The 9,235-nt window shown below is 41.4% G+C and overlaps 1 protein-coding gene across 2 annotated transcripts in view; it reads left to right on the top strand.

Moving 5' to 3' along the window:
* Positions 1-4,268: 4,268 nt before the first annotated feature.
* Positions 4,269-9,235, top strand: part of LOC117482807 (CMP-N-acetylneuraminate-beta-galactosamide-alpha-2,3-sialyltransferase 1-like) — a 135,554-nt gene continuing 130,587 nt past the window's right edge. For both annotated transcript variants that reach the window (XM_034130997.1, XM_034130998.1), the window contains exon 1: positions 4,269-4,549. The gene's annotated coding sequence lies outside the window, so the exon portion shown is untranslated. The remainder of the gene's footprint in view (positions 4,550-9,235) is intronic.

Below are 9,235 nucleotides of genomic sequence, written 5' to 3'. Positions count from 1 at the left end.
ATTAAAGTTAGTTTCCCTCACCTGCATAGTGTGTGCAACCAAATCAACCTGTAGTAAAGCTTTGTGATTTATATCGATACGTTTTATTTTTAAGGTTTGGTTATCTTATACATTATAACGAGATCTAAATGACCTCTTATCATCGCGGTAACATGTCGCACATTTTCCCACACACACTCTTTGTCACACACTCTTTGTGACACACACACTCTTTGTCACACACTCGTTGTCACATCTAACTGCTATAGGCGCGTTCACACCGCAGTACTTTTCCCACTTAGTTCCGATATAGTTCCGAAATGTTGCGTTCAAACCAAAAAAATCCGTTCATGAAAACCTTTTTACCCCCTTTTCCGTCCGTGCTCTCTAGCAGGGACGGAAAAGGGGGTAAAAAGGTTCCTATGTCTGATTGGCTGGGCGAATTGCAAACCACGCCCGTAAAACTCCCAAAAAGTTTTGTAAAGCCGCCAATTTTATTATCCTTGCATTAGCATTATTAGCATTAGCATTAGCCCAGCGCAGAAACGCAGAGAGACTAACTTATGGCAACACAAAAGAAAACATGGGAGTGGTGGAGTGATGAGCAGGTGTCGGCGTTCTGGCGATTTACTCGGAAGGCTTCAGTAGAAGCTGCTGGGAGTCCCAGCAGCTTCTACTGAAGCCAGTCCCCAACTCCGGGGACTCCCGTCCGGGGCAGTGTACGCCGTGAAGTTGTTTGCGGCCTGCCAGTAAACCCTAAGCAGAAGAAGAAGAAGTGACGTCAGCGGCTTCATTCCTAATCCTCCCCCAGGGAACTTATTCCGGTGTGAACGCGATCTGTACTTAGTTCATGAGAACTAAAGAGTTCTCATGAACTAAGTACAGATGAACCTTTGTGGGGAAAGTACCGCGGTGTGAAAGCGCCTAATGTCAAGTAACCCTGATGCATGTGACGGTTTCTGACCATCCCTTAAAATAAAGGATCCACACTGAAAGATCTTTCGCACCTCATCAGATGATGAAGAAGAGAGACCCCCTACATAACAACAGGAAATAATACATTTGTTTGTTCGTATAGTCGGTGGAAATTGCCCTTGGCTGTCCTCTGTGTTCCACGCTCAAAACAAGATATTGGGTTTTAATTATTAAACATGTTTATTGTTTGAGACCAGTGCGGCCAGGATGGACTTCTGAGCAGATCATTGGATGGAAAACATACCTCACATCACTGGAGAATCAACTCGAATCATAAAGAAATCTGGATTTGTTGCCTAATTGTTGTGTGTTGTGTACCTCACATTAAAGTATTTTTAGTCTGTTTGTTTCTTATGGTAATTGTTTAAAACAGGGTCAATCTATTTTGTTCCTGTGTGCAGATAGAAAACATCTTCACCTGCAGATGTGTTTGTTCTTTTAAACGAACCGTCGGCATATCTCGTGTTTTTATTACCAAATTGGCAAATGGACTTCAATCACACACTCAGGCTTTGTAAGAAAACATAATACATTTATATATTTATAGTCAATGCGCTGGCAACAAAACAGTTTCCAACACTTCAGTCTCCACAGGCCAAGAAAAAACATTCAGAGAGCTTTTTTTAGACGAATAATGGCCGACACAAATTATATTTTACAGACGCTTTAAAGGAGGATGTATTGTACATGTTGGCACTTTCAATAAATCAGCCACATGCTATACAAAGAGCAACAGGCATGGGCCTCAGGGGGGAGAGAAATAAGAGGTAACCTAGCTACGGGAATAAATGTGACCAACAGGTCTCTGCAGGCCTGAGGCTATTAAAGCCGAGTAACTTTATCTAAGACTCACTGCAGGTAACCTCCATCATCCTATCAGAGAGCAGCACAGCTGGACATGAGCCGTATTACCCGGTAAGAAGGGAGGACTACAAATATAGTTATTTTATGGACTTTAAATGTGTACCCCGGGATATTATAGGGCGAATTCAGGAAAAGTAGATTCCATCAATGAGTATTAGTCACTATTAGGGTTCAAAAGCCCGATCATGCCTTTTTGGGGTGTTCCCTTCCCTGTAGTGTTTTATATACGTTTTAGTGCATGTAAATGGTCTCCAAAGTCTAAAATCCCTGTGTCCACTCCAGAGGGAGTTTCTCTCAGAAAACAGCACAATATGTCCTCTTTAAATTCCCCTCTTAATGCAAGTGGACCAATAGCAAGCTGGGTTGACAGTGGAGAGAAATCTATTTTCCACTTTAAGACCTACATCCAGTGAGTGAAGAGTTCAATTTGCAGATGGTGGTGTTCTTCCACCTTTGATTCAGTGTTTCTCTGGACTCTCCTCCTGCTGCCTGAATCGTTTTACTTCCGGAACATAGTGACATCACTATGTAATACTTGCTTCTACTGGCAGGTGCTCAAAAACATTGTTCACATTGCTTTTAACCACGCCCACCCCCCATCTTTGTCACATTCTCTGATTCTAGCTCTAAGAGAATGGATCCAAAAACTGAAGCTCAAAACATTAGAAGAAAACCCTCGAGGGAAAAGAGTGATCGCTGGTTGCGATGACAAGCTAACAAAGACACAGGGGAAACACCGACTAATTACACAAGAGACCAATCAACTCGTGATAGGCTAAGGGGCGAGACATCTCTCAGCTTGTTGACCAATTTTGATCTATATGAATGCACCTGCCCATTGCCTGGAAAGGTTAGATGCCGCCTATCACAGTGCTCTGAGATTTGTTACTAACTGTAAAGCACTTACTCATCACTGTACCCTGTATGCCAAGGCAGGTCTGCCTTCACTTACTGGTCGGAGGCTCAGTCATTGGTACATATTCATCTATAAAGCCATGCTGGGTAAACTACCGACTTATATCTGCTCTTTGATCTCACGGAGAGTGGCAAGTAGCTATTGCCTGAGATCCCAGGATGTGTTTTTATTACATGTGCCAAGTGCTAGGACTGTTCTAGGTACTAAAGCTTTTATGTGCGCTGCTCCTCTAGCTTGGAACACCATGCAAAAAATATTGAAACTGAGCATTTTGATTCCCTTGCATCATTTTAAAGCACGGCTGGATGAAATGTTATTGGATACCTGTCACTGTGAATAGGTTGCTAATGTATACCCCTGTAATTATGTTGTGATGTCCTTTTTGTTTTCTGTTTGTTTTTATATGTGTAACTAATGTACCGCAGGTCTTCCTTGAAAAAGAGATCGTTGATCTCAATGGGATTTTTTAACCTGGTTAAATAAAGTCTACAAACAAACAAACAATTACAACAGAGCCGGCCAGCTAACCAATCAGAGGCGACTGGGCTCTGGTTTCAGATTACTTTTATTAGGACCATTGTTATTTGGCATCTGCAAATTAGCAATTTTTAAAAATCAAATATGTGCACATTAGCATGAAACTGCAATTCAGGTAAAAATATTCTTAGAGTTATTTAGTTGAAAGAGTTTAGAGTTCAACATTTTGGCAGATTTAACATTTATTTCACTCCACAAATATATATAAAACACTGAAACTGCCAAGAAGAGATCAATATTTGCCTTTTTTTAGGAATATAAATGGTAATATAATGCAGGATATGAATGTTCACTCATCAAACCCTTCTGTTAAGAATTTAGAATAAGAAATAGGAACAAAGATTGAAAATACGGTGTGTGTAATTGCTACTAATGAGGACATTTCCATTTAAAAAGACACAACAGGTGAATCCAATGACAATCTTTAACTAATAAAAATCACCACAAACTTTCAGAAGCTGATTACTCACTTAAAAAATGTCATATTTAAATATGCAAATGAGGCATTACAGACCAATTAACATCTCCACGTTAGCACTTTTAAGTTTGCTTTCCACTCAAATGTATAATCCAAACTCAAAAGGTTATCCAGTGCATTAAAAATGTTTGCATGCAGTGTCTCTCCATGAGACCATTGCACATCCAGTAAAAAAAAGAAAGAGAGAGAGATACCCACATGCCCCATAAATAGAGGCATATAGGAGCTTATTGTTTATTCCTGCAGCTATAACAGCAGGACCTGGTCATGCATGGCAACACAAAACCCTGATGTGTGTGTGTGTGTGTGTGTGTGTGTGTGTGTGTGTGTGTGTGTGTGTGTGTGTGTGTGTGTGTGTGTGTGTGTGTGTGTGTGTGTGTGTGTGTGTGTGTGTGTGTGTGTGTGTGTGTGTGTGTGTGAGGATGCTGAGGGGCGTAGCAGCAGCGTAGAGCCCCTCATGGTCAGCAGTCAGAAATTAAAATGCCTCTCATTGCCTGGGAGCGAGCATCGGTGTTCCCATCCTCTCCCTCCTCCTCCTCCTCCTCCTCTCCCTCCTCCTCCTCCTCCTGCAGAAAAACGCGCTGGATGTGCATGTTCCAGGAGGGGAGTAACAACCTCCTCCCGGTGTTTTTCTTTCTTTAAATCTAACGATGTGAGGTTGCCAGTTTGGAGCTTGTTTCTCCCTTTAAATCGGACCCTTCACGCAGCGTTTCGCTTCTCTCTTCTTCTCCGTGGATCTGCCGCCTCTGCGCACGGAAATAACGGGACTTCGCTGACAACCCGGGCTTCACTTCCTCCAAGTGAGTACATATAGACACAAAGCGTGCTTGTTAACCCCGTAGAAGAACACCGGTGTCACCTTTCAGTCCACTTTTAGCGTTTAATCTCCAAACGGAGCTGCGCGCGTGGAGGCTTAAAGTCTTAAAGTGATGCTGCCAAGGTGTTGCACTTTAACTTTCTTCTGCAAAAACCTGCAAAAAATACTTACCTGTCGAATAGAAAGCGACATGCATAGTGGGGTTGCACTTCTGCAGATTTAACAGAAATGCTTCTTTATTCTATACCCCTGCTTTTGGGTATGTTTGTGCACATTTGTCTTGATGTCCTTGTGTTTTCAGTCAGAAACAAGCCAATACTGTAGTGTCATGTTGTTGTCTTGAAAAAGTAACTTCTTCTTCTCTTTGAGGGCTGGTTTTTGATTCCTTGGCTTTTTCTCTGTGCTGCTGCTCAGACTTCAAAAGGACTACACACACCATGTGCTGTGTTCAGCTAAGCTCCAGCAACTGTTGAACATACAGCAGATGTGCGGAGGAGAGATATCTGAGCTGTACATTTCAGAGTGTGTGTGTGTGTGTGTGTGTGTGTGTGTATCCTGGAATAACTAAAACAGCACTTTCCTCCGTCAGACATCCTTCTTTATTTGCTGTAAACATCCATTAATGTGTGATTGTCAGTGTGATATCCAGAGGTGAGTAATCACCAGGGTTGAGAGTTTATGAAATGATCCCCCCTGTTGTGTGTTTTGCATGAGATGTCACCTCATTTGCTAATGAAGGTATCTGCAGCACAGCGGTTAATTTTCCACTGAAACCTCTCCATGCCATTATAAATAATAAGCAAGTAGAAAACATTAGCATCGCGCCTCCAATCAGAATGGATGGTGTGACCTTGTGGGGGGGGACAGCGCTGCAGCCTTTAGAGACATTGAGATAGTGGTATCCATTATCAAGGAACCCAATTACATCTGGAAATTGTGGTTGCCATAAGCAATTGCCATTAGTTACTGTATTAAAGAGAGAGGGGCTATTCAGAGAGATAGACTGCTCTCCATATGCGTTGTAATTTAAACGATTCCTGTGGATGGGAAGCAAGTCCTTTGTGGGCTCCTTTTTAACAATAGAGAACAGAAGAGACATTGAGTCACAAAGAATCATGGCAACTCTCACCAGCTGCCAGCCAGATGAAGACATGCTGCAAGGATACAAAAAATCTGACGAAACGGCAGAGCTGTTTCCACTTCAAAGCACGCCACCGCGAACAGAAACGAATAGCATTTCCACGCGGGGGCCTTACGTCTCATTCAAAGTTCTTCAAAGTTTCCCTTTAAGATCCAACTTTTTCTCTAAAGATCTTTCCCTGCGAGGTGTTTCAAGCAGAGTAGTGGAGTACAAATACTTCGTTACTGTACTTAAGTAGGCTACATTTTTCTGGTATCAGTACTTTACTCCAATACTTATTTTTCGGACCACTTTTTACTTTGACTTCTTACATGTTGAACCCAAATACCTGTACTTTCTACTTCTTACATGTTGAACCCAAATACCTGTACTTTCTACTTCTTACATGTTGAACACAAATACCTGTACTTTCTACTTCTTACATGTTGAACCCAAATACCTGTACTTTCTACTTCTAACATGTTGAACACAAATACCTGTACTTTCTACTTCTTACATGTTGAACCCAAATACCTGTACTTTCTACTTCTTACATGTTGAACCCAAATACCTGTACTTTCTACTTCTTACATGTTGAACACAAATACCTGTACTTTCTACTTCTCACATTTCCCAAACAGGCTGGTTCCTTTAGTTTGAATGTGTGTTTGGTGGCGTGATCATTATTATTTAGAGTCATTGCGTGCCTATTGATTTGAACACGATCCGTGTATCCATCATTTCCTGGTCTTCTCTAAAGAAGAGGGACCAATGAAAACGTTGTCATGTTGCCGTTGTTCAGCATGGAAACATTCATTAGCTAACAATGACATTATTGTTCTATTAATATAAAGGGAGGTCAGGTACTCTTTAAAACAGCTGCTAGTTATGGGTACTTTTTACTGAAGTACATTTCAAAGCCCTCTTTACTTTTACTTGAGTAAAGGAGTTTAGTCAGTACTTCTACTTTAGTATTTTTAAACACGAGTATCTGTACGTCTACTTGAGTGAAGGATGTGTGTACTTTTGCCATCTCTGCTGCTGGGCGTCAGGGCAGTGATCGCAGGCTTTACTGTAATCATACATTCAGACTCTCAGCTCCCAGACGGAGGAATCCCCGCGGCTCAGCAGACCCAATCAGAGCCTGAAAGTTCCCGGCTTTACATCGTGGTCTGGGAGCGAGGCAGCAGAAATACTTGCAGTCCCTCGGGTGGTGGTCTGCATGTTTCTGCAGCATGTAGAAGCACATTTCACTTATACTTACTGTCTTCTTGCTCTGGCCCCTCGGCTCGGTCACAGGCTGTGTTTCCCCCTTCACAATTCTCCCCTTGGACTTCTCCCCAGCTTTTTGATTTGCCCTCTGTTTCCACTTAACAGTCCTGGCTTTTTGCCAAGAAACACCTCAGCACCATTCTTTTTGTACTCAAACATGAGCAGACTTCTTATACCCTGGGCACATGTGGAGAGTGCGTGGTCTTTACTTTCTTTGTGAGCTATTACAGAACTCATTGTTCTTGGCTGCTGCAAATTGCAAGGTTATTGGAGATGATTACACACAAGGAAACGCCAACAATGACATCCAATATCAGGCAGATACTGAGTCAAAAGCTTGATCTGTTATCTGGTACAACTAGGGCTGATCTTTGAGATAGAGTGGTGCAGGAATGAGTCCTTAAACCTGGAAATGAGTTAGCATTTTACCCCTGCCGGTTCCCTTGCCTCAAAATTAAATAGTTTCTTGAACGTGTTTGCGGTTATTTCGTTTTTGGGAGAAGGTGTGGGATTAAATAAGTGTAAACTTCTTCCCACCCCTTTTCGGATTTGTAATTAAAGGTAAGTTTGAGAAACCGGCTCGAGATACACTTGTTGTTATATTCCATGGAATGCTCTTAACATCCCGATAACAATGAATATCTGAAGTGCTTTGACAAAAAATCCATAAAGAAATATCATCTGTGGAAGCCGTGGTACTGTAAAAAGCACGACCAATCATCTGAGCCGGCCCGGCTAAAATAACTGGATGGCCTACCTGCCTGTCAGCCTTCCATCTGTGCACAAACTTATCTCGTGTCCTCATTGGTCATGTGCGCGTTCGTGTGTGTTGGAGGAGGGGCTCTGTGAGGAAGTGGCAGATTTTTTCCGGCTGTGTATTTTCAAATTCTAGTGCATTCGAGCTGGTTTTTCCAAAATGACCTACCCCACCTTTAAGTAGATTATTTGTTTATATATAATTTAGAATCAGTAATATTTTTGTATATCAATTTGACACTGCTTAATTTTGTATTGTATAATAATTCTCATGTTACATTTTTGTATTGTTATTTTACACAAATCTAATCAAATCAAAAATCAAAGTTATCAGCATGAAATACGGTCTGTGGGTAACACAAGCTGAAAAGATATCCAAGTTGACATCCCACGACACAAAGAAGCATTATGCAGATCAAGTCTGAGTCCCAGACATCCGTACAAAGTTTGATCTGTGCAATCCTAATTACAAAGTGACAAGTCAAACAATGTTGGGCTGCACAAACAAAGGCAGCCGTCCTGTGACTGCTGTCCTTCCCCAGCGCAATCAGACACTCTGAGACTTCACTATTGCAATTAGTCTTGTCCAATTACTGCATGGCTTTATTCTGCCACCGCTTGTTTGGTCATGCTTATTGGCAGGTGCCTTTGGAGGAGGGGAGGGAGGGAATCTACAGCTCGTGCTTTTCAAGAGGGATGGATGCGTTGTGTTAAAGCAGAGGAGGAAGAACTACTATTATACTTTTTGGAGTTTTCCTTTCTTGTACTATCTTATGTTTGTAAAGTCTGCAAAGGCTAAGATCCCGACCTCTTGAACAACAAAACATGTCACAGTAGAGGCAGAAAATACAAACATTAACCTGAAAATTAGCATTATATGTCCTCCTTAATCTCAGGTGTCCTTGGGTGCTTTAAAAGGCGCCTCGAAATAGAATGAATTATTATTTTTATTATTAATATGTCTAGTTTTTTAAATGGATGGTTGCATGACAATATTTTGATGCAAAATAGTTCTTTTTTGGTTGATGTCTAGAACAGAACAAAGTGAACATGTTGGCTCCTCTCTGGAAATAAGGATCAGAATGTGAAGTAGAGGTTAACAGAGAGGCATGGCATACAATAAAGCAAACATGGAATCAATACCTCTTACCATCTTTGTAATATATACACACAGATGTTCAGCTATACACCTACATATCCTAAGGAGTTTCGCTCCTGTCTTTATGGATGTGTGCTGTTATTGACTTCCATCCTTTTGTAGTCTAACTGAGTCTCTGTTCCCTTCATATTGTCCCCTTGCTGCTCTAATCTTTCCTGGAAAAATCACTTAGGTTGAGAGTAGCATCACTCTGTCACTCAGCGGCCTTTGTATATTTTTCTCATTATAGTCATGTGGACAGTCAGGCAGTGTGTGACCTTGTCAGGAGAGATGTCCATTATAGAGACTCACATATACAATATACAACATGTTTTCCTTGCGTATAGCACATTAAATGTCATTTAAAATACATATGTACAAGC

Source organism: Trematomus bernacchii, unplaced genomic scaffold, assembly GCF_902827165.1.
Source record: "Trematomus bernacchii unplaced genomic scaffold, fTreBer1.1, whole genome shotgun sequence".
NCBI classification, from domain to species: domain Eukaryota; kingdom Metazoa; phylum Chordata; class Actinopteri; order Perciformes; family Nototheniidae; genus Trematomus; species Trematomus bernacchii.
Note: the sequence above shows the minus strand (reverse complement) of the source record. Positions and strands in the feature narration are given on the sequence as shown.